We start from the raw sequence: 25,248 nt of genomic DNA, 5'->3' as shown, positions 1-25,248 counted from the left end.
CCACCCAAGCCCTCAGTCATTGGAGGGAATGAGGTTTCAATTCTTCACATAGAAATGCCATCATTTTTTAAAATATATTTTTCATTGATCTCAGATAGAAAGGGAGAGGAAGCGGCGGGAGACGAGAGAGAGAGAGAGAGAGAGAGAGAGAGAGAGAGAGAGAGAGAGAGTTGAGGAACATCCATGGTGACAGAGAATCATGGATCCGCTGCCTCTTGCAGGCCCCACACTGGGCATCAAGCCCACAACCCGAGCATGTGCCCTGACCAGGAATTGAACCCTGACCTCCTGGTTCATAGGTCGATGATCAAGCACTGAGCCACACCAGCCGGGCAGGAGAGGGAAGGTCATGGTCCCAGTTCGTGGGTTTGGTGACCCCTTCAGGAGCTCTCCTCCAGGAACAGGTGCAGTCCTAGGTCCCTCAGGCTGAGGGGTGACGGGCCCTCACCGCGTGGGCCTGCTCCCTGCATTGATGTCCGTCTGCTCTGTTGTAAGAAAAGAGGGGCCTCTGGTTGCTGTGGCCCCGTCGCCTCCCCAAGCAGAGGCTACCTGTTCCCTGGAGCCTCGCTGGACTCCCACCCATGGGCCCATGAGCATCAGTGCCCCAGGCCTCGCTGGACATTACCTGTGAACCGGTGGCCAGGAATGACCGACACGGCCTGCCTACTCTGCTCACGCGGGTCCATGGCCCATCAGACTCCCCATAAGAAACGTGCAGTGAAGGATTTCAGACGGGTCAGGGGAGGGTTAGACACGCGGACCCAGGTACAAGGCCAGCACCAGGAGCTGCTGTGAGGTGGGCTTCGCACACACTGTGAGGTGAGGTGCACCTAGCAGCTCTCAGCAGGGTGGCGAGGGCCTGTGTCCTGGTAACTCGCAGTGCCGCCTGCCCAGGCTCAGTGGGAGGGGGTGGCCACGGGAGGAGCATGCCTGACCCCACGCCTCCTGCTCAGGCAGCCGAGTCCACGCAGAACAGTGGGGCTGCGCGAGCTCTAAACTGGCTCCCGGGCCCCACGCCCTCTGCCTCCCTTGTCCACCTCAAGGCTGGGCAGACGCTGTTCACCGAGAGACGCACGTTTTAGCCACCTGAGCCAGAGGCGCCGGTGCTGACCCCACTCTGAATGACACTCCAAAGCCTGGGTCACCCTCCCGCTTTATAGCTTGGAAAGGGGCACAGAGACTTTGGGGGTCTTGCCTTAGGACACACAGTTGTGAGGGCAGAGCTGAGACTCAAACCCTTGTGGGCAGACCTGGCGCCCTCATGCTGTGCCCCAGGTGAGATGCCGATGCTACTGAGGCAGCAAGAAGGGTGAGGGCGACCAGTGCCCAGACTGAGGCAGCACAGGTGTGTTCACAGGCACACGGGCACTCACACACACACATGCACACACACACACCCACCTGTACACACCCTCTCTGGCTTTCACCTCTGAGGCTACAGAGGTCTGAGGAATCAGGGGCAGAGCCAGGAGAAGCCAAGGGGTTGTTGGGGTCCTATTCATGTTCCTGGTGAGTCTGTCTCAATCCCTCTCCCTGGCAGGAACCTCACTGGACTGATGCCAGATTCCTACCTTCCCGGGTTCAGGTCTGTGGCTGAGCATTCTTTGAGGCCCTCCTGGAACTCTGCTTTCAGTGATGAGGGGAATGAGGCATGTCGGCTTCAGGTTTGTCTGGACACAAACTTTATTAAAACGAGGCCAAAAACACCATGAGGGACATTGGTGTTGACATCCCCATAGCACTTAAGGAACTGTTTGTCTATTGCCTCTCCTCTTGAAAATGGAGGATGTTTGACCAGTTTCTTCTGTACTAAGTACACTCTTGGAGAAGCAAAGGAGCCAGCAGGCTTCCTCTGAAGCCCCGTCAGAGCTGGGAAATGAGGTATGTGGTGCCTACACTTGCCCTGTGGCTGCTGAGGTGCAATTTAGGGCTCATGATGCATCCTCCATGCAAACACCGGGCTTCTTCCCTGAGTGTGTCCTCTGGTGTCGGATGAGATTGTACTGAAGTGTAAAGCCTCGCCCACACTCCCTGCAAACATATGGCTTTTCCCCAGAGTGTGTCCTCTGGTGTTTGATGAGATTGGACTTAAGTGTAAAGCCTTGCCCACACTCCCTGCACACATATGGCTTCTCCCCTGAGTGTGTCCTCTGGTGATTGATGAGATCAGATTTCTGTGTAAAGCCTCGCCCACACTCCCTGCACACATATGGCCTCTCCCCTGTGTGTGCCCTCTGGTGTCTAATGAGATTATACTTCACTGTAAAGCCTCGCCCACACTCCCTGCACACATATGGCTTCTCCCCTGAGTGTGCCCTCTGGTGTCTGATGAGATGTGACTTCTGTGTAAAGCCTTGCCCACACTCCCTGCAAACATAGGGCTTCTCCCCTGAGTGTGTCCTCTGGTGTCTGATGAGAGGTGACTTATCTGTAAAGCCTCGCCCACACTCACTACACACATAGGGCTTCTCTCCTGAGTGTGTCCTCTTGTGTATGATTAGAGTTGACTTATATCTAAAGCCTCCCCCACACTCCCTGCAAACATGGGGCTTCTCCCCTGAGTGTGCCCTCTTGTGTCTGATGAGATGTGACTTCTTTGTAAAGCCTCGCCCACACTCCCTGCACACATATGGCTTCTCCCCTGAGTGTGTCCTCTGGTGTGTGTCGATATGTGACTTATCACTGAAGCCTTGCCCACACCCTCCATGCTTGATTGTTACAATTTTTGACATTCTTACTTCCACAAATAATTTGCCTGTGTTCTTTGCGTTAACATTCTGGCCTGTGCTGGGCTCTTCCTCCATTATTCTCTCAGGTTCACTGGAGCTCCCTGTTTGTCCGTTTGGAGGCTTGAAAGAGGCCCTTGAAGTTCCCCTGTGCCTGATCCTTTTAAGCAAAGGTTTGGACTTCCATTTGACCTCTTGACCTTCAACTTTGTCATTCAAGCCATGTGGACCAGTCTGTTGCTGCTGCTGTTGATTCTGACGCTCTGGGCCAGCTTCCTCCGCCTGGATGTGCTTTATTGCAGATGCTCCTGACAGAATCTCAGAGGGGTGATTGCGTTTCACATGTTGGCTGAGGAATGTCCGACTGGAGAAGGCCACAGAGCAGGAGGGACATGGGTGGATCTCTGGCTTTGGTTCTGCTGGAGAAGAAAGTTTTGGTCAGGGCAGGTGTGGGCAAGCCTGCCTGTGCCGTACGCTCTGTCTCCTGGTAAGACCTGTCCCCGGAATCATTCTAGCTGTGTTGACAGTGCAAGTTCTGCCTCCCACAAAGTGTTCCTTCACTGTCTACTTTTCTTTTTCTTTGTCTGCACTACTCTTCTTCAGAAATCCAGAGACCCCATATCAAAAGTCTTTTCTACAGCCCTGGCCAGTGTGGATCAGTGGATAGAGCCTCAGCCTGTGGACAGAAAGGTCCTGGGTTTGATTCCCATCAAGAGGATGTGCCTTGGTTGCAGGCTTCTCCCCCGCCTGGGCCCTGGTCTGGGCGTGTGCAGGAGGCAGCCAGTCAATGTGTTTCTCTCACATCGACATTTCTCTTTGTCTTTCCCTCCCTCTTCCACTCTCTCTAAAAGTCAATGGAAAAATATCCTGGGATGAGGATTGAAAAGAAAAAAGGTCTTACAGATCAAGGACCATCAGAAGGCATTTCACTCCTTATATGGGTTGGACTATTGTGACCTTTCCATATACATGTATCTTCTAAGTCATGTTAAAGAGAAAAACCACAGGCCTGGCCAGGTAGCTCAGTGGTTGAGCATCAACCCATGAACCAGGACGTCACCAGTTTGATTCCTGGTCAGGGCACATGCCCAGGTTCTGTGCTCGATCCCAGCAGGAGGCAGCTGATCCATGTTGATATTTCTATCCCTCTCTTCATTTCCCTTCCTCTCTCTCTCAAATCACTAAAAATATTTAAAAATAGAGAAACCATAGGCCCCAACTAGCAATTGCTTCTCTCTCAGTTTTCCACAAATCACAAAATGGAAATATGTCCTTCCTCACACAGCATTCCTACTTGATTTCTTTCAGTGTTAGCCTACTTCAAATACACTACAAAGTCCTGTTTCAGAATATCTTTCCAACCATCCCCTAGCCAGTTTGGATCAGTAGATAGAGCTTCGCCTCGGGGACTCCAGGGTCCTGGGTTTGATTCTAGTCAAGGGCACATACCTGGGTTGCAAGCTCAATCCCCAGCCCTGGTTGGGGTGTCTGTGGGAGACAAGCTATTGATGTTTCTCTCTCTGTCTCTCCCCCTTCTACTCTCTCTCAAAAAATAATCAGTGGAACAATATCCCTGGGTGAGGATTAACAACAACAACAAAAATATTTCCCCAACCTGCTTCTTAAACTCCTGACTCCCATCTCTCTCCAGCCAGTCCGCCTTCCTCTCTCACTGGGAGTTGAAATAATCTAAGAGGGGATTCCCCACTGAAGTTTATTTCCCAAAAAAATTAACAAAGCATAGTTTTAGAACATGCCACTCTGCAGCGGAAAACTGCTCAGTTGTCCCGTCTCACTCAAGAAAGTCCCCAGTATCTCAGCTTGGATCATAGGCACTGTATTTCCCGGCTGCTAGGCATCTGTCCAACCTCTGTTCTTGCCCTCTGTACTGAGACTGAGATGGGAGTAGCCCTCAGCCAGCTCAACACCCCACCTCTTTCCTTCCCTGCACCAGCCACTCCCTCTGCCTGGGACCTTGTGACACAACTGTTGTAAATGTTGTCTCCTGAGAAAGCCTTCCCTTGACCTTTGCAATCCGGCACACCCACCTTCCCCTCACACTGATCCCTAGGCACTTGTCCTGGGCCCGTTTTCTCCAAAGCGCTAACCACTGTGTGATATTAAGCACATGCATATATGTCTGCCGGGGCTTCCATCCTTCACCAACCAGCTGCTCAGGAGCAGTGATTCTGATCATCGTGTTAATCTGTATTTCCAGCTCCCAGAACCCTGTGTGGCACCGAGTAGGAATTCACATGACAAGTCACAAAATAATGAATGAATGCATGTTAACACACACATTTCATTTAGAAATATGCAGTAAATGAAGAAGAAACAGCTAAAGTGTTAAAAAAAACAACAACCCAAAAACAACCACCTTGATGAGAGAGCTGGTTAAGTACCTGAAACATTTTTTTTTTTTTTTGGCTCTGATTTTTTCAGCACTATATGATGCCGTGCATTTTGTGCATGAAGTATTTTTAAAAATGTAACACAAATTGGCCCAGGCCATTGTGGCTCAGTTGGTTGAGCATTGTCCCATTCACCCAGAGGTAGCCAGTTTGATTCCTGGTCAGGGCACATGTCAGGGTGGTGGACTTGATCCCCAGTAAGGAGAATGCAGGAGGCAGCAGATTGATATTTCTCTCCCTCTCCCTTCATCTCTGTCTCTAAAACCAATAAAAGCATATTTTTAAGAATTAGAACAAAAATAAAAATATTAAAATTATTCTTAAGAATCAAAAACCTATGTGATGAGCCATCAATTTCTGAAGCATCTGATTTGAAGCTTTGCTGACTCTAGAGTGGATTTTACTCTACTTGAGAGTTGGAGCATGAAAACTTCTAAGAATTCTTTCTTTCCATGTTGAAGAAGAGTGGTGCCCACCTCTCCCGGCCACAAGCTCTGTCTTCCACTTGCTGCCCCACTTGATGCCCAGCTTTTGGCCATACTCTTCTCCATACCAGACCAGCAGCTCACAGCCCGTCCTCACGACCCGGCAGGTTCGGTAGAAAATCTGCCTGTGATATTGAAAGGCCACCAGGTTCTGTTCTTCCTCATCCCGGGCGCAGTTCACGTACCTGGCGTTGAGGCAGATGAAAGGAAAGAAAACCACAGGCGATGAGCTTCCACTACCTGTCATATCGTGTCCAGATCCTCACTGACGCGTAAGGCCCTCAGCACTGATGGCACCCACCCCCATGCTCCTGGGGAAACTTCTGTTCAATGTCCAAGCCTCTGTCACAAGGTCATGTGAATTCCTGTCTCTACGTCCTGCTCACAGTGCTCATCCTGCCTAATGCCATTTCCAAAGCCTCATTCCAGACTTCCCCATCAAACCCGGTGGCCTCTAGCTTCTCTAAGCTGTACGTCAGGTTCTGTGTTACACCCCAGGACTCGGGGCTTGCTCTAGGACTCACACCATTCAACATTCAGTCCAAGTCTCCCTTCTCTTCAGAGGCCTTTGTCGAGTCTCCCCACACTTTATTGAAGGCATCATTCAGTTGCCTCCCCCAGGTTCCCACAGAAATGTCGAGGTCTCTCTTTCTTAGAAAAATAACACAGAACAATAGTAGTTTATTCATAATCTGTCTCCCCTGACACAAGAGAGCCCCTCAGGAAAGGGCCATGAGCACTATGACTCTGCAGGCTCCAACATCCAGTTCTAGTTAGAACTGAGTCTGGGATGATGTGCTGCCCTCACAGGTTTAGATTATCCTTGGTTCAAGGCTATGTGGGCACTAGGCACTTGTTGAAAAATAGAAAAATTAGAGTTAAATGTTTATGAAATAAAATGTTTCATGTCCGTCTGCAGTAAGTCCTCCCTAGGGACATGGATTGTGTGATCTGTGTAAGTAATGAATTCCTTCCTCTAAACTGGAATATAGTAAGTGTTTAACTAATGTCAGTTAGATAAATCACAGAGTAATCCAGGGTCCTCAAGGTTTTTCCCGGTGCCCAAAGTAGAGACTTCTATTTTGAGGACATATGCTATACTTTTACCTCCTTTTTTTCCTAAATGTCACTAGATGTTAAAGATCACTGTATGGAGAAAAAGGGGGAACAGAGTACTGAGGGAGACCATTAAGGAGGCATGATGGGAAGGACAGACATGTGGTTTGTGAGGCATGAGTGTCCTCTCCGGCACCCAGAAGCCTAGTGACCTTACCTCATCCAGTTGGCCTGAGATGTATCCTTTCCATCCACATACTCATAGCAGTTTCTCCCTTTGGTGATCTGCATTTCAGGAAAAGAAGTTAAAGGCTGTGTGTGTGTGTGTGTGTGTGTGTGTGTGTGTGTGTGTGTGTGTGTGAGTTTGAGTGTATATAATAGAATAATTACTTTATTCTAGTGTCATCAAATCTCTTTCAGCCTGCATGGTGATTCAACTGCCAATGGTGATCACAGGACATTTTTCTTACTCATCATCTACACTTCTTAGTCAATTTGTCCACTAAGCAGGAGCCCCACAAGGGAGGAGTCTGTACCACTTTGCTCCCATTTACCCTCTGATCCTTAGAGAGGAGCTCCATGTTCATGCAAAGTCCGCCCAGTACACAGAGCTAACTAACCATATGGTCCCCATCCATGTCCTAGCATGTAGAAGGTGGGGCAATCCAAGCCACAGGAGGGCCGGGAAGCCAGAGGACAGGGAAGAGGTAAAGTTCTCACCAGCCAGGAGTAGCCGCTGTTGGCTGTGGCTTCATCTTCTGTGATCTGACCCTCATAAGGGCCAAAGTGCAGGCCCACCGGCAGATCACATTCCTCATTCCACACTCCAAGCCCAGCCTCAGGGATGCCTGATGGTCCGATTCTCAACCCAGGGGGCACAGTGAGGGCTGAGCGGTTGGCATGCCCCTTGTCCACGGCACTGTCTTTTACAAACGTAGGAGGCCCGTGCACAGCACAGCTGTCAATGAAGAAGTTCTGACACTTCTCACAATCTGGAGGCAAGAGCAACAGGGATTAGTCAGGGTGCAGTGCATGTCCCTGCACTTGAAGAGTTTCAGAAAGAGCTCCCATCAGTGAGCCTCAATCCTATATTCCCTGTCACGAGAGGAAGGGAATGATTTGGGCACCCAAAGACCAGTGAAATTATTGCATCAAGGACATAACATGCTCCTTGGTTAGGGTGAGCTTACACAGGTAGTCATCGTCCTGGGGCTCGCTGATCTCTTGGTAGACATGGCCCTTTCTCTCTCGTAGGCTATACATCTTCACTTCGATCTCCTTTCTCCTGAGGTCTACATGAGAGAAGAGCTGGTGAACGAAGTGGGTCTGGAACATGAGTCCCTGACTTGTCAGAAAGCACACAATGTCTTCCCATCAAATGATCACCTGTTCTTTATAGTATCTGGTATTTTCCTCCATTAACTAAAAGACTAGTACGCAACACTGACTACCGATGGCTGATTCAATTTTAGTTTCTAGATGATCCCATTATCAGGTTCAACCTTCCAAGCTTTGGTCATTCATAAAGTATGTATTGAGGGCACGTTATGTGTTAGGCACTGAGTAAAGATCTGGGCACACAACACCAAGAGAATATGGGTGCTATTATCACAGATGGATTTATTGGACAACTTGCATGTGCCAATTGTTTGAGATTTAATTTAATGCTTTCAAACTATATGTGTCCCATGTTTCCTTATGTTCACTGTATACATTAGCATTCAGGAGCTCAGAGAGTTTGGAAGATTAGCTCAAAGCTTCAGTGCTAACTCCAGTTTCAAATCCAGGCCTGTTGAAAGTCCACCCCACATACCTAGGCTATACTGACCAGCCTTTCTAGAGGAATGAGTGGAACTGAAATCTCCAAATTGTTGAACTTACCCAATTTTGATCTAGGGTGCTTTCCAGAGGTACTTGCTTCTCCAGGAGGGGGCACTGGTTTCTGGGTCTGCTCTGAGCCACTTGTGGTCAACAAATTTGCTGTTCCTGACAATTCCTTCAAACTGGACTCATTACTTAATGGCGCCCTGGACTTTGCCTTCAGTGTGAAAGGCAAAGGGAAATAAATGTAACGTACATTTATTTAATTATGTAGGGTTTATGATATACATGACTTTAATGAACACTTCAACAACTCTTGGAAATACCTGGGAAGTATGAAAATTAGAGGAAAAAGAAATGGCCAATGTGGGTTTTGAATCGAAGACTAGAACCCATGCCTTAAGGCTCTTTCTTTTATAGCACATTGAGAATGAAGGATACTGGGAAGAGAATAAGACATAGTTGGGCCCTAACCAGTGTAGTTCAGTTGATAGAGTGTCGGCCTGCAGACTGAAGGGTCCTGAGTTGAATTCTCGTCAAGCGCGAGTTCCTTGGTTGCAGGACCCTCCTCCCTGGCCTGGACCTTGGTCTGGGCTTATGCAGGAGGCCACCAGTCATTATGTGTGTCTCTCACATTGATATTTCTCTCTTTCTCTCCCTCTTTTTTCTATTCCCCCTAAAAATCAATGAGAAAATATCCTTGGGTGAGGATTAAGAAAAAAAGAAAGAAAGAAATAGTTGGCAGAGCCCTGGCTGGTGTAGCTCAGTTGGTTGAACTGAAGGGTTGCCGGTTCCATTCCCAGTCAGGGCACATGCCCCAGTTACGGGTTATTGATCCATGTTTTTCTCTCTCACTGATGCTTCTCTCCCTTCCTCTCTCTCTCAAATCAGTAAAAACATATTTTTTAAAAAGAAATGGCTGGCAGAAACCTACCATGACAATAAAGGAAATTATGCTAAAATGTGCAATTTACTATATCATGGAAAGAATAGTTGTAATTAGATTAGTTGGTTCCCACCAATTCTGTTTGAATAAGGTTGTGCTACTAGCCTGTTCTCTTCATTTTCCTGACCTATAACATGCTAATTCTTAATGTTATAATGAACATGAAATATAATGATGTTCACCAAAGTGTTCTGTGAGCACTTTGATACAGTATGAATGTGAGATTACAGTCCTGCTATCAATGTCCCTCTCAGCCATCTCTATATTTGAAATCACGTGTAATTTATCTTCATTATTCTTTGACCCTACTCTAGTTTAATTTGTAAATTTGAAAGCACTCTTTCAGCAAACATTCAGGAGGCCCTCAGGGACCCTGAGCTGGGCCTGGGACTTCTGAGAAGAATCTGGTGTGAACCAAAGAGCTCACAATGCAGAGGTAGGCAGGCGGAGCCAATGATTCAAACAAGATGACACTGGCCTAATTAGAGCTCAGAGAAAGAAGCCATACTTCTTCTGACTGGAATGAGCATTCAAAACCAGTTCCAGATGAGCTTCTATTGAATAGTGTGTCATCTCTATGAAGTTCTTAAGTCACTTTATTTATTGTTTATTGTTTCTGAATCGTCAAACCTGAAGCACCCCAGAGTTGAGAGGCTTTCTTTTATTTGACTGGGAGGCTCTGATGCTGGGGTTGCTATATCCATCTTCATCTGGGACCATGCACCATGCAAACTGCCTATATATCAGTGAGCTTCTGCAAGTCGGAAGTCTTAGTGCATTTCTCACTGGAGCATAGCAGAGCAGAACTGCGTTTGGAATCATCAGTCAGTGAAAGATGTAATCATGTATGGATGAGACAGTGGAAAGTGCATAAAACTATGGAAATTTTAATGAGCTTGTAAGTGGTTTAGAGATGAAGCTATGGATTAGATTGCACGACCACCGATACTGTGATTTCAGACATACAATCAAACACTTGTATATGTCTGAAACCTCAGTTTCCTCATCAGAAATGGTGATACTTATAGTACCTACCTCATAGGGTTGTGGTAAGGTTTAAGTGAGTTTATGCACGTAGAATTCTTAGAGTCTGAAGCATTGTGAAGATAAGACCCGTGGTAGCTACTATTGTTGCTGATGTTATTAACGACTAAGATGATATTGGGCATTTTGTTGAAGAGGTCAGGAAAGGAAGGTGGCACTCTGATTTTTCCTCCTCTTCCCTGCATTTGCATCCAGGAGGAAGATTTTCTTTTCCACAGGATTTGGGAAATACTCACCTTCTGATGTTTATTCTGTTCCACTCTGAGGGCCACCCAAGAAGGTTTAGCTAAAAGATGGTGAGAAATCAATAATATATATAATTTCAGAGAGGAAGGGAGAGGGCGAGGGAGAGAGAGAGAGAAACATCAATGATGATAGAGAATCATGGATTAGCTGCCTCCTGAATACCCCACACCAGGGATCAAACTGGCCGTGTGCCCTGACCGGGAATTGAACTGTGACCTCCTGGTTCATAGGTCGACACTTAATCTCTGAGCCACGCCTGCCGTGTGAGAAATCAGTTTTGGTTGGTAATTGTTTCAAAATCTGGAGATTTTTATCTTTCAGAATTCTGAATTATAGAGTAATCCCAGGACAGACCAAGGATGATTGGAAAATGTTTCCTGAGGTTTCATTAGGCTTATGCTTTTATTGGGAGCATCAGCTAATTTTCTTAAAATGTTAAAAAATAGCCCTAGCCAGCTTGGCTCAGTGGATAGAGCGTCAACCTGCGGATGGAATGGTCCTGGGTTCTATTCCAGCCAAGGGTGCATGCCTGGGTTGCGGGCTCATCACAGGTGTGCAGGAGGCAGCCAATCGATGGCTCTCTCTCATCATTGATGTTTTGATCTCTCTGAATTCCTCTCTGAAATCAATAAATATATTTTAAAAAAATAGACAAAACCCCATCTGTACTTCATCCTCTGTTCAATATATATATTTAAAGTAGAAGCCCGTTGCACAAAGATTCACGCAATAGGCCTTCCTTCCCCTGGCTGCCTGCACTAGATTTCCTCTGGCACCGGGGTCCCAGGCCTTTGCTCCAGCCACTGAGGAGAAGCCAAGCCTCTTCCGTCTTCAGTCTTCACTCCAGCCAGAGCCTTCAGTCTTCTCTCAGCGGCTGCCCTGGTTAGGCAAATTAACTGCCATCTTTGTTGGGTTAATTTGCATGTGTATCCTGATTGGCTGGCGGGCCTGGCAGAGTGACACCAATTTGCATGTTTCTCTTTTATTTGTGTAGAGTGGCCTATCCCTGGCTGGGCATCTCAGTTGGTTGGAGTACCATGTTTTACACCAAAAGGTTTCCGGTTTGATCCTTATTGGGGCCTACACAGGAGGCAACTGATGGATGTTCCTCTCTCACATTGATGTTTCTGTCTCCCTTTCTGTCTCCCTCCCTTCCTCTCTCTAAATTCAATGAATATCCTTGGGTGAGGATTTAAAAAATAAAATTGCCCTAAAAAGCAAAAATAAAAAATTGGCCTTTCATGACACAAGTATAATAAAGGTCATGTAACTGCAAAGAATCTCTACTCTGTAACCCAGCGCTTTCTCCTCTCTGTCTTCTGTCTTCACACTGGCCTTGTCCAGTCCACCTTGGACAAGGCACCAGGACCACCTTGGCTCCTTTCTTTCTTATCCTTCCTCCTTTGCACATTTGGATTGTGACCACCTTCTCTAATCACTAGATTCTGATCAGCATCACACAGTCTTAGGGACAAAGACTCAGGTCTAGTCACCACATAAACAGAGATTCGGGCAAGCTGGACATAACGTCGTGACTTCAGCTATGTTTCAACCTCAGACCCATGGAACTACAGACCCTACCAATCAGACTTTCATGAAACCTGGCAGATGATGCCATGGCTGCCATAGAACCTGGTACAATGATGAACTACTTCCTACCCTGGCGCACAACCCAACCCCCTAACTACCATGAGTAATAATTTTCCCATATGTCCCCATGCAGGTCTTAGAGCACTGCTCACCTGTCAAAACTTCCTCCTTCTATGTGATCACAACTCTTCTGAATTAGTTATTTTTTACTCACTGTTATATTTTTGTATACTTACTTGTTAATGTTCTATAAGTATACAATTATATTATTATTCTATTTTATTTTTTCCACCACCATTTATACTCCTGTATTATTATTTTTTCATCCTCACCTGAGAATATATGCTTATTGATTTTAGAGAGAGAAGAAGAGGAAGAAAGAGAGGGAAACATGGATGTGAGAGAGAAACATCGATGAGTTGTATCCCATACACACCCCGACTGGGGATGGATCACGAAACCTTTTTGGTGTATGGGAGGATGCTCCAACCAACGGAGCCACCGAGACATGGCTATTCAATTATTTTTATTTTGAGAGAATGTTTATTAAAACTAGGGACAGTGAAACAAGGATAGAAGCAGCAGCAGGAGAGAGCTTAGGCTGGGCTGCTGTGTTGCTCTAGAAAGGTTAAAGGAAAGAGTTCAGCCTAGGCGGGCGGCTTTGGCTCATTGGAAAGTCATAGAAAAGGGGCCTTGGAGCCAGGTTCAGGGGGTTAGCCTGAATGAGCTGCCCCTGCCCGTACTCCCTGGTGCAAGTCTCCTGGGTCCCTTAGTTTAGGAGATGCACACCGAGTGGGGGTTGGGGGGAGGAGAGGGGAAAGGGTGAGGGGTCTGTGTGCTCCCGGAGAGAGAACAGCTTAAAAAATATATATATTAGAGCACCATTGCACGAAATTTATAAATTTCTGCACCGTGGGAATGGCGGTGGTTGTGGGGGGGGGGGGGAATTCCTGAGCCCGGCCTGTGCCCTCTGTGGCTCTGACAGTCTGGAAGTCCTGCGATCCATCGCTTGCAGAGGGAGGTCCCGTTCAGTAGCCCCAGCTCTGCATTGGTGGCCTGGGCCTCCCTCTTTGGGGTGACGGGGAGCCCCCATTGATGACCCAGTGGCTAGTGGCCTGGGCCTCTCTCTGCAGGGCATCATGGGGGATTGGGGGGCCGGACCAATTGCGTTTCACAGGCCTTGGCTGGCCTGGCGCCAGTGGGTGTCATAGCCTGGTCATCTGGTGGGTCCTTCAGCTGGTCCGCCCTGGATTTGCATATTATGGTTTCATTATTGTAGATTTGGGGGGTGGGTCTGGGTGAAGGTGAGAAAAGGGGGAGAAATGGGGGACCTCTGTGATAGTGTCAACACTAAATCTGTATATAATTATTGTTACACATTGAAAGAGGTTTTATGACCCTGGCCAGTGTGGCCCAGTGGTTGAGCCACGACCTATGAACCGTGAGGTGGGGGGCCGGCAGGAGGCAGCCATGGAGGTTTCTCTCTCACCTGTTTCTCTCTCTCTCTCTCTGTCTCTCTCTGTCTCTCTCTCTCTCTGTAAAATAAATGATTCATAGAAAGGGGTTTATGTGAACAGCCCCTGGCTGTGTAACTGCTCTGCCTCTTGCTCCTCCCCGGTAACTCCCGAGAGGCCGCCCGACCTACACCAGGTCAGGGTCAGGCAGCTGCGCGCCCTCCGCCCGCACCTCGTGGCCTCGGGGTCCACTCGTCATCCGAGTCCTCGGAGTCCTCCACCCGGGGCCTGGCCGTCCTCCCGCGGCGACACATGAACGCGGGTCGAGGGGCCCTGAGACCTGGAAGGAGAGAAAGAAAGAGTCTGTCCTGCAGGCGAAGAGCTGAGGGACAAACAGCAGAGCCAGCGCTTGGCGGGGGCAGAGCCCGGGGCCCTGGACGGAGCACCCCCGCCCCGCCCACCCCGCGGCCCCGTCCCCCCTCGCTCACCCATGCTGAGCAGCGCCTCGTAGTTGCTCTTCACGTTGCGGTGCCGCGCTCGCTCCCAGGCGCCCATCTGCGCCCACTCCTCCCGGGAGAAGTAGATGGACACGTCCCTGCAGGCGGCCCTGGACTGGGGGAGAGACCGTCCGTCCGTCCATCCGTCCTCCCCGGCCCGAGGGGCGGCGCCCCGCCTCCACCCCGTCCCCACCCCCGTCCCCACCTCCACCCCCTCGGACCCCCTTACCTTAGGCCTATGCCCCGCTCTCCCCGCCTCCTCCACGGGGCGCTCCTGCAGGTCCCTGTCCGGGTCCATGGTGCCGCCAGCGGAGTCCCCTCCCGAGGACACGGTGCCTGTGGGAGGAGGAGGCGCTGAGGGGACCGCTCCCACCTTGCAGGGCAAACCCCCCCCACCCCCCCAACCCCCAGACAGACCGGGGCCGCGGCCATTATGACCCACTAGGGGGCGCCTCCTTCCCGCCGCGGTTGGGGGGTCCCAGGGGGTACTGAGGGGCCCGGACAGGGGGGTCTGAGGGGCGCGTTCCAGGGACTGAGAGGCGCAGTCAGGGGGAACTGAGGGGCGCGTTCTGGGGGGTCTGAGGGGCACGGTGGGGGGTCTGAGGGGAGCGGTCTGGGAGGTCTGAGGGGCGCGGTCAGGTGGGACTGAGGGGAGGGGTCTGGAGGGTCTGAGGGGAGCGGTCTGGGGGATTTGCGGGGAGCGGTCTGGGGGGTCTGAGGGGCGCAGTCAGGGGGGTCTGATTGGCGTGCTCAGAGGGATCTGAGGGGCGCGGTCAGAGGGGTCTGAGGGGCGCGGTGGGGGCGTTGAGGGCCCTTGGGGGTGGAGGTGGTTCGCCTTTACAATGGGGGGGGGGGGCTGTGCCGAGAGGAACCGGGTTCGGGAATGGCACCCACGATTCAGGAGCAATGCACGCGGGAGGAGGCGCCTCAAGGGGCAGAGACGTCTCCGGCTTAGGAGATGGGCCCGCTGGACAGAATCCGGGTCTTTCTTGCCAGGAAAGTTGGGTGCTCGGGTCAGAGGATTTGGGACTCCTGTGAAGAGATTTGGGGTCTCAGGGACAGCCTCCATGGTTTCTGTCTCGGAGTTGGGGATTTGGTCTTCCTGGGTGCCGTGGTTAGGGAGCCCAGGCTCGGGGTATGCTGTGTCTGACCTTTGGGGGATTGAGCGTTCCTCTGGGCGCTGAGACCGGGGGTCCTCCGGGATAGCGCACTTGGGGTCCCTGGAGGCTGACAGAGTGGGAGCCTCTCGGGAGGACACCCTGGGTCTTCGGCTGGGGGTTTGAAGGCCAGCGGCAAAGGGGTTCCCACGCAAGGCTCCCGTTTTCCTGTCTGTCTCCAGGCCGCACTGCGAACCTGGCCGAGGTCCCCTCAAACCCGCGCTCCTGGCCGCGTGCTCCCGCCCTCAGGCGGTGTGCGGCCGGCTGAGGGGGAGCTTCCTGCCTCCAGAGCGTCAGCGCCAGCCGCCAATGAGTGCTGTGGTCACGGGGCCCGGCCTGCCAATGGGCGGTCAGAAACGCGAAAAGGGCGGGCCATGGAGGTGGAGCCTTCCTGCCAGTCAAGGAGAGAATCCTGTGGAAAGAGCCCGCCCTGCGCTCCCAACCCCCCATGGTGATTGGCTGCCCTGGGTCCTGCGAGTGTCCGTCAAGAAGCCTTCAGCCACTGGGAGGTGTCCAGGGCTTGGATTCCCGCTGCGTATGGGCGGGACCCCGGGAGCCGGGAGCCCCCAGCCAGGACAGGTGTTGGGCTGAGGCGGCCTTCCTGCCGCCTGACCGAGTCTCTCTTCCACCCGACGGTGTTTAGGTCCCGGACTGTCTTCCAGGCGCATTTGTTGGCTTCCTTAGCGAGAGGACCAGATGGTAGGTGGGGAGTTGCGTTCTGGGAAACAGGGATTCCCACTAGACCAGCGGTTCTGAACCTGTGGGTCGCGACCCCTTTGGGGGTCAAACGACCCTCTCACAGGGGTCGCTTAAGACCATTGGAAAACACATGTATAATTATATATTGTTTTTGTGATGAATCACTACGCTTTAATTATGTTCAGTGTGTAACAATGAAAATACATCCTGCATATCTGATATTTACATGACGATTCATAACAGTGGTAACATTACAGTGATGAAGTAGCAACGAAAAAATTTCATGGTTGGGGGTCAGCACAACATGAAGAACTGTATTCAAGGGTGGCGGCATTAGGAAGGTTGAGAACCACTGCCTTAAAGGAAGCTGTCGAGTGGAAGAGCAAGATGGTGGCGGTATAGGCAGACGTGTCCCAGGTCGTGTCCTGGAGCAAATGAAGTGAGCAGCTGAAACTAGTAACATCCACCCCAAATTGGCAAAATCGCTCAGCTGGTGAGACGGTTTGCAGCCGGGAAGACCAGAACTCCCCTGGAAAGGTAAAAGCCCAGGGATTTGGGCAGGAAAGTTTGCCAGACCTCTGAACCCAGAGAGTCGGAGGGAGACCGCGTGGCAGACAGCCGCGTCCCTTGGGACAGGCACAGCCCCTGACAGGGGAAAGGAGAACCGCCAGGGGAACTGAGAGCTGGGTTCTGTGATCACAGAGGACTGAGCCTAAAGGGGGCAGCCTGAAGAGCTGACCAGACCATGCAGTCCCGGTAAGAGAAGAAGCCTACAGAAACCAAGCCTTTCCCGTTTCCGCGGCCAGCGTTTGTTTGTTTGGTTTTACTGAATCCTGTTCATGGGACATTTCGGATACAGACACTCACCTGTGCTGAAGAGAGGGAGAGTGTGCGGAGGAGTGGAATCTGGGGAGAGACTGAGGAGAGAAGGGGGGCCGGGAGAGGTGGCAGCGAATTGAGTTCTGAGACACCCCCGAGCCCAGGTCCGGGGCAGACATTCTCTCTGGAGAGTGAGACTCCTCCCCCCAGCCCCCAGGCAAGGAGCACAGCCACACCCAGATTCCACCCTGTAGGAGATCAAGGATTAAAATAACCTGATCAGTCCCTGGGAGTTAACAGGGTCTGGCCTATAGAGGGATTTTCAATCCCAGCAACAACACAGCCCCGGTAACTAACTATTACGCAGCCAGCTCTGGGCAGTGAACCTCCACTGGACAGAGAGGCCCTATAGCCTCAGAGGCCAACCCCAGAACACTCCCACCCAGAGGCTGACCCACAAACTGACTCGTTGCTAAACACAAAATAAGGCAGTCTGGGAAACAAATGCGGCTTGCTTTAAAAAAAGGACTGTGGTTGACAACACAGAGGAACAGTGTATCGCAGGGAAACTCAACACTCTCCTGAATACCTGGCAGGTCTAAGGCGAGCCACACTGAAGAATAGAAGAACCGAAGGACCTTCACTACTGCAATTTTTTTTTTCTTTTTTCACCTTTTAACTACGGAACCAAATTTTTTTTCTTTGTTTTTTTTTCTCCTTTTTTTCCTTTTTTTTTTCTTTCTTCTTTTTTCCATCACCTGATTTTACCCTTTTATTTACTACCTTCTTACTTTTAACCAGTATTATTACTGCTACCATTTTACCATTTTTTTTAAAGTGCCATTTTATTTTCTCTTTATTTTATTTTGGGATTAGTGTTCTCCATTCTATTTTCATCGTTATATTATTGGTTGTTTCTAGTTTGCATTCATCTCCAGGGAGCTGTTGCTGGAATTTGTTGGGATTAATGGCTGTTCTGTAGGAGTATTCTCCTCGTATAAAATAAGTCTCCTCCCCTCTTCCACTTCATTCTCTCTTTTCGCTCTTTCTTTTTCTTTTCTTTTCTTTTCTCGCTTTAATTTTCCCCCCTCCTTTTTCCCAATTTCATTTTTGCACTCCTTTTTTTGGTCCCTACTTTTCTTTTTCCTCTTTTATCTTTTTCTCTTCCTTCTTCCTTATCCCCTAATTCTCTTAATTCAGGTGGTCACCTTTATTTGGGGTTATTAATATCGTGAATATATTTGTGTATAGTGCCTGGTACGTGGTGCCTTGTTGTGTTGTATTTTGTGCCTTTAAATCAACACAGCAGATCCAAGCAACAGCAACCTCCTGAGCAACAACACCCTCTGCTGAGGAACAGCAGCTGTACGTGAAACCTCGCCCCACCAGCCCGAAGAGCCACCACAGCTGTGAACAGCACCCACCAGAGGAGCTGCTGCCAACTGAAGAGCAGCTGCTACCGCAACTGCCCGAAGAGCAACCACAGACCAAGGAGTCACTGCCACCAAGGGAGCAACCACTGAACGACTCAATGTCTAGATATGTCAGTGAGATCAAACATGCGTAGACAAAGAAACCCCCAAAGGAAAGAGTAGGAGGACTCTCCAGAAAAGCAGCTAAGTAATACAGAGGCAGGCAACATGACAGAAAAAGAATTCAGAATAAGGGTCCTAGAGTGCACAAACCGGATGGAGGAAAAAATCGACAACCTCTGCAAGAAGCTAGAAGAAACAGATGAAAAAATCAACAACTTAAGTAAGACCCAAGAAGAAATGAAGAGTGATATAGCTGAAATGAAAAACTCCATTGAAAGTATCAACAGTAGACTAGGAGAAGCGGAGGACCGAATTAGTGAATTAGAAGAAAAGGAAGCAAAACACACCCAAACTGAACTGCAATTGGAGAAAAAAATGAAAAGTCAGGAGGAGAGCCTAAGGGTGCTTTGGGACAACATGAAACGAAACAACATACGAATAATAGGGGTACCAGAACAACAGAAGGATGAACAAGGATTAGAAAACCTATTAGAAGAAATAATATCAGAAAACTTCCCTGAGGTGGGGAAGAAAAAAGTCACGCCAGCCCAGAGAGTCCCAAACAAGGTGAACCAAAAAAAAACCCACACCAAGACACATCATAATTACCATGGCAAATGTTCAGGACAAAGAGAGAATCCTACAGGCTGCAAAAGAGAGACGGAAAGTTACATACAAGGGATCTCCCATTAGATTGTCAAATGATTTCTCAACAGAAACACATCAGGCCAGAAAAGAATGGACAGAAATTTACAAAGTGATGCAAAGCAAAGGACTGAATCCAAGAATACTCTATCCAGCAAGGCTATCATTCAAACTTGAAGGGGAAATAAGAAGCTTCACAGACAAAAAAAGGCTAAGGGAGTTTATTACCACCCAGCCAGCAATGCAAGGAATGCTAAAGGGACTGGTATAAAAATAAGAAATAAAAAGCTCAGAAAGAAAACAGCCACACAAAAACAGAAATGGCTACAAACAAGTACCTTTCAATAATAACTTTAAATGTAAACGGACTAAATGCTCCAAACAAAAGATATCGAGTGGCTGAATGGATAAAAAAAACATGACCCATACATCTGCTGTCTACAAGAAACCCACCTCCTTAGAAGGGACTCACACAGCCTGAAAGTGAAAGGATGGAAAAATATCTTTCAGGCAAATGGAAAGGAAAAGAAAGCTGGGGTAGCAATACTTATATCGGACAAAATAGACCTCAAAGTGAAGGCCATAACAAGAGATAAGGAAGGCCACTTCCTAATACTAAAGGGATCAATACAACAAGAAGATATAACTCTGGTAAACATATATGCACCCAATGCAGGAGCACCCAAATTCATAAAAAAAAAACTCCTGGAAGATATCAAAGGAGAGATCCACAACAATACAATCATAGTAGGGGACTTTAATACACCACTGACAACACTGGATAAGCCCTCTAGACAAACAATCAGCAAAGATACAGCAATCCTAAATGACTCACTAGATCAGATGGACTTAATAGACATCTTCAGAACACTTCACCCCAAAGCCAGGGAATATACATTCTACTCAAATGCTCATAAGACATATTCAAAAATAGACCATATATTGGGTCACAAGCAAAGTATCCCCAAATTCAAGAAGATTGAAATCATAAAAAGCGTCTTCGCAGACCACGATGGCATAATATTAGAAATAAACTACAATAAAAACAACCCAAAGTACTCAAACACCTGGAAGCTGAATAGCATGCCATTACATATTGATTGGGTTACCAATGAAATCAAAGAAGAAATTCGAAACATCCTGGAAACTAATGATAATGAAAACACAACAATCCAAAACCTATGGGACACAATGAAAGCAGTCCTGAGAGGGAAGTTTATAGCTCTACAGGCCTATCACAAAAAAAAAAAAAACAAGAAAAAATGGTAGTAAATCAGCTAACTCTACAACTCAAAGAATTAGAAAGAGAGCAACAAGAAAACCCCAGAGTGAGCAGAAGGAAGGAGATAATAAAGATTAGAGCAGAAATAAATGACATAGAGACCAAAAAAACAATACCGAAAATCAATGAAAACAAGAGCTGGTTCTTTGAAAGGATAAACAAGATTGACAAACCTCTAGCCAGACTCACCAAGAAGCAAAGAGAGAGGACCCAAATAAACAAAACCAGAAACGATAGAGGCGAAATAACCACAGACCCCACAGAAATACTAATGATTGTTAAAAAAATACTATGGACAGCTCTACTCCAACAAACTAGACAGCCTGGAGGAAATGGACAAATTCCTAGAAAAATACAACATTCCAAAACTCAATCAGGAAGAATCTAAAAATCTCAACAGGCCAATAACTATGGAAGAAATTGAAGCAGTCATCAAAAGGCTTCCAGCAAACAAAAGCCCAGCACCAGACGGCTTCACAGGGGAGTTTTACCAAACATTCAAGGAAGAACTAAAACCTATCCTCCTCAGACTACTACAAAAAATTCAAGAGGAAGGAACACTTCCAAGCTCATTCTATGAAGCCAGCATCACCCTAATACCAAAACCAGGTAAAGACAACACAATGAAAGAGAATTACAGGCCAATATCCCTCATGAACCTTGATGCCAAAATCCTCAACAAAATCTTAGCAAATCGGATCCAGCAGTACATCAGAAAGATCATACACCATGACCAAGTAGGATTTATCCCAGGGATGCAAGGATGGTACAATATCCGCAAATCAATAAACGTGATACATCACATAAACAAATTGAAAGAAAAAAACCACATGGTCATATCAATTGATGCAGAAAAAGCATTTGACAAAATTCAACACCCATTTTTGATAAAAGCTCTCAGCAAGGTGGGAGTAGTAGTATCATACCTCAACATAATAAAAGCCATATATGACAGGCCCACAGCCAACATCATACTCAATGGACAAAAACTAACACCATTTCCCCTAAGAACAGGAACAAGGCAGGGATGTCCCCTCTCACCACTCCTGTTCAACATAGTACTGGAAGTGTTAGCCATTGCAATTCGGCAAGAAGAAGAAATAAAAGGCATCCAAATTGGAAAAGAGGAAGTAAAACTGTCCTTATTTGCAGACGACATGATATTATACATACAAAACCCTAGAGACTCCATCAAAAAGCTACTAGACTTAATACATGAATTTGGCAATGTAGCAGGATACAAAATTAACCCCAAGAAATCTGAGTCATTTCTATACACCAATAGTGAACTTTCAGAAAGAGAGATTATAAAAACAATCCCGTTTACCATCGCACCAAAAAAATTAAGCTACCTAGGAATAAACTTAACTAAAGTGGTAAAAGACCTCTACTCAGAAAAGTACAGGACGTTGAAAAAAGATATAGAGGAAGACATTAACAGATGGAAGAACATACCGTGTTCATGGATTGGTAGAATCAACATCGTTAAAATGTCCATACTACCCAAAGCAATCTATAAATTCAACGCACTTCCCATTAAAATACCAACGGCATACTTCAGAGATCTAGAACGAACTCTCCAAAAATTCATCTGGAATAAAAAAAGAACCCGAATAGCTACAGCAATCCTGAAAAAGACCAAAGTAGGTGGGATCTCAATTCCAGATATCAAGTTGTATTACAAAGCCACTGTTCTCACAACTGTGTGGTACTGGCACAAGAATAGGCATATAGATCAATGGAATAGAATAGAGAGCCCAGAAATCGGCTCGAAACAATATGCTCAATTAATATTTGACAAAGGAGGCAAGAACATACAATGGAGCCAAGATAGTCTCTTCAATAAATGGTGTTGGGAAAATTGGACAGATATATGCAAGAAAATGAAACTAGACCACCAACTTACACCATTCACAAAAAATAAACTCAAAATGGATAAAGGACTTGAATGTACGACAGGAAACCATAAAAATTCTAGAAGAATCCAAAGGCAACAAAATCTCAGACATATGCCGAAGCAATTTCGTCACTGATACTGCTCCTAGGGCACTTGAAACTAAAGAGAAAATGAACAAATGGGACTACATCAAAATAAAAAGCTTCTGCACAACAAAAGAAACCATCAACAAAACAACGAGAAAACCCACTGTGTGGGAAAACATATTTGCCAATGTCATATCTGATAAGGGCCTAATCTCCAAAATCTATAGGGAACTCATACAACTTAACAAAAGGAAGATAAACAATCCAATCAAAAAATGGGCAAAGGACCTAAATAGACACCTTTCAAAAGAGGACATTCAGAAAGCCAAGAGACATATGAAAACATGCTCAATGTCACTAATCATCCGAGAGATGCAAATCAAAACAGCAATGAGGTACCACCTCACACCTGTCAGATTGGCTATGATCAACAAATTAACAAACGACAAGTGCTGGAGAGTATGTGGAGAAAAAGGAACACTTGTGCACTGCTGGTGGGAATGCAGACTGGTGCAGCCACTATGGAAGACAGTATGGAGTTTCCTCAAAAAACTGAAAATGGAACTCCCATTTGACCCTGTGATCCCACTTCTAGGAATATATCCCAAGAAACCAGAAACACGAATCAGAAAGGATATATGCACCCCTATGTTCATAGCAGCACAATTCACCATAGCTAAGATCTGGAAACAGCCTAGGTGTCCATCAGTTGATGAATGGATTAGAAAACTGTGGTACATCTACACCAAGGAATACTATGCTGCTCTAAAAAGGAAGGAACTCTTACCATTTGCAACGTCATGGATGGAACTGGAGAGCATTATGCTAAGTGAAATAAGCCAGTCGATGAAGGAAAAATACCACATGATCTCACTCATTCATGGATAATAGAGACCATTATAAAATTTTGAACAATAATAGATACAGAGGCAGAGCTGCCTCAAACAGATTGTCAAACTGCATCAGGAAGGCCGGGGAAGGTTGGGGGGCAGGAGGTAGGGGGGTAAGAGATCAACCAAAGGACTTGTATGCATGCATATAAGCATAACCAGTGGACATAAGACATTGGGGGATAGGGGAGGCTAGGGGACTGTCTAGGGCGGGGGGATAAAATGGACACATATGTAATATCCTTTGTAATACTTTAAGCAATAAATTAAAAAAATAAATAAATAAATAAATAAAATAAATAAAGGAAGCTGTCAGCCAATTCCTTTGCAAAAACGAACCTCTGCTCCCCTCATTTTTCCTTTTAAAGAATAACACCTTGTGCTTCTGTCCGTGGTGCTGAAATGTTAGCTAATGTCCTGTGAATTTGATGAAAAATTCTACCCAAAAAACCACAAACAAACAAACAAAAAACAAAACCTACAGAAAACCCTACAAAATCACCGAGGCTGTCCAGGGTGCAATTATTCCTTCCCTGGATGGACTGAGGTCACGGGTCTGGCTTTTGCACCCCTTCCTGTCCCAGCCCTGCCAAGGGAAGCCTTGGCTGCTTCACTGACATGGGGAAGCTGTGCGTTCACTAATTCAGTCCGTAACCTAGAGGCTGCCATGATTGGAGCAGTCAGTCCTGGGGAGGCCGCCGTTAACAAGGCAGCCAGTACCGCACCGGTCTCCTTTCCTGAGGCAGCCAGTCAGCCGCGGCCATTGTGATTGCGGCAGCCAGTGCCTTGGATGACACCATTATGGAGGCAGCCAGTCTGTGCAGTGAGGTGCAGGGGTATCGGGAGAAGGTGTTATTCCCACTAGACTCAGCGGCCTCTGTAGGGCATTCCTGAGGCAGTCCTTTCCCTGTAGGCGGCCATTATTGATGCTGTCAGTACCAGGGAGGCTGTTGTTGATGGCAGCTCCAGATGCAGGTTATCATGGGAACATGGTAGTACCACGAGAAAAAAATTCATCTTAAACCTTTGTGTTGAAACCCAGTGTGTTTTTAAAAAATATATTTTTATTGATTTCAGAGATGAAGGGAGAGGGAAAGAGATGGAAACATCAATGATGAGAGAGAATCATGGATCCGCTACCTCCTGTATCCCCCCCATCCCCACTGTGTATTGAGACAAAAACCCCGGCATGTGCCCTGCCCTGGAACCGAACCAGGGACCCTTCAATTTGCAGGCTGACATTCTCCCCACTAAGGCACACTGGCCAGGGCCACAGTTGGTTTTTTTAGAAAGATACATTTCTACTATTTCAGAGAGAAAGATCAGTGATCAGTGATCATCCTAGATTGGCTGCCTTCTGCCAGAAGAAAGAGTGACATGTGTTCTCATCAGCTAAGCGTAAGGAATATCCCTGGCCAGTGTTGTTCGCTGGTTAGAACTTCGGATGCCCAGGGATGGGTCTCTGGTGGGATTCCTGGTCTAGAGCACATACCTGGGACGCAGGTTTTATGGCCAGCCCCGGTCTGGGCTCCTGTGGGAGCCAAAGATCCATGTGTCTCTTGCATATTCATGTTTGCTTTTTGTTTCTTCTCTTTCCCCTCCTTCCATTCCTCCCTCCCTTCTTCCCTCTCTCCCTCCCTACCTCCCTCCATCCCTCCCTCCCTCCCTCCCTCCCTCCCTCCCTCCCTCCCTCCCTCCTTCTCTCTCTGTAAAAAGCATATCCTGTGGTAAGAATTAACAAAAACGTACACAAGAAAAAAGTACAAAATGGAAAAGATTTGGAGGCTGTGAAAAAGCAGCATACCCCTAAAGAAAGGCACCATGATGAGCAGAGCATTCAGCTATGCTGATGTTTTTCCTTGCGATGTGTCTATAAGATAAAAATAAAATGTCCGACTGTCCCTCAGCTGGCAAGGTCCTGACAGAACACGAGGAGGCCACTCTAGCGCGGTCCTTGCAGGG

At 47.5% G+C, this 25,248-nt stretch overlaps 1 pseudogene across 1 annotated transcript; it reads right to left on the bottom strand.

Annotated features, from left to right (window-relative positions):
* Nucleotides 1–3,064: 3,064 nt before the first annotated feature.
* On the bottom strand, nt 3,065–10,165 carry LOC308512513 (histone-lysine N-methyltransferase PRDM7-like; annotated as a pseudogene). Its single transcript has 7 exons — nt 10,076–10,165; nt 8,560–8,716; nt 7,869–7,970; nt 7,399–7,670; nt 6,896–6,963; nt 5,614–5,807; nt 3,065–3,142 (listed from the first exon to the last, which is right to left on the bottom strand). The product of its transcript is annotated as a histone-lysine N-methyltransferase PRDM7-like (transcript).
* Between the last annotated feature and the right edge of the window lie 15,083 nt (nt 10,166–25,248).

The sequence above is a fragment of the Myotis nattereri genome (genome assembly GCF_964212035.1).
Source record: "Myotis nattereri genome assembly, chromosome: Y".
Taxonomy (NCBI): Eukaryota; Metazoa; Chordata; class Mammalia; order Chiroptera; family Vespertilionidae; genus Myotis; species Myotis nattereri.
Note: the sequence above shows the minus strand (reverse complement) of the source record. Positions and strands in the feature narration are given on the sequence as shown.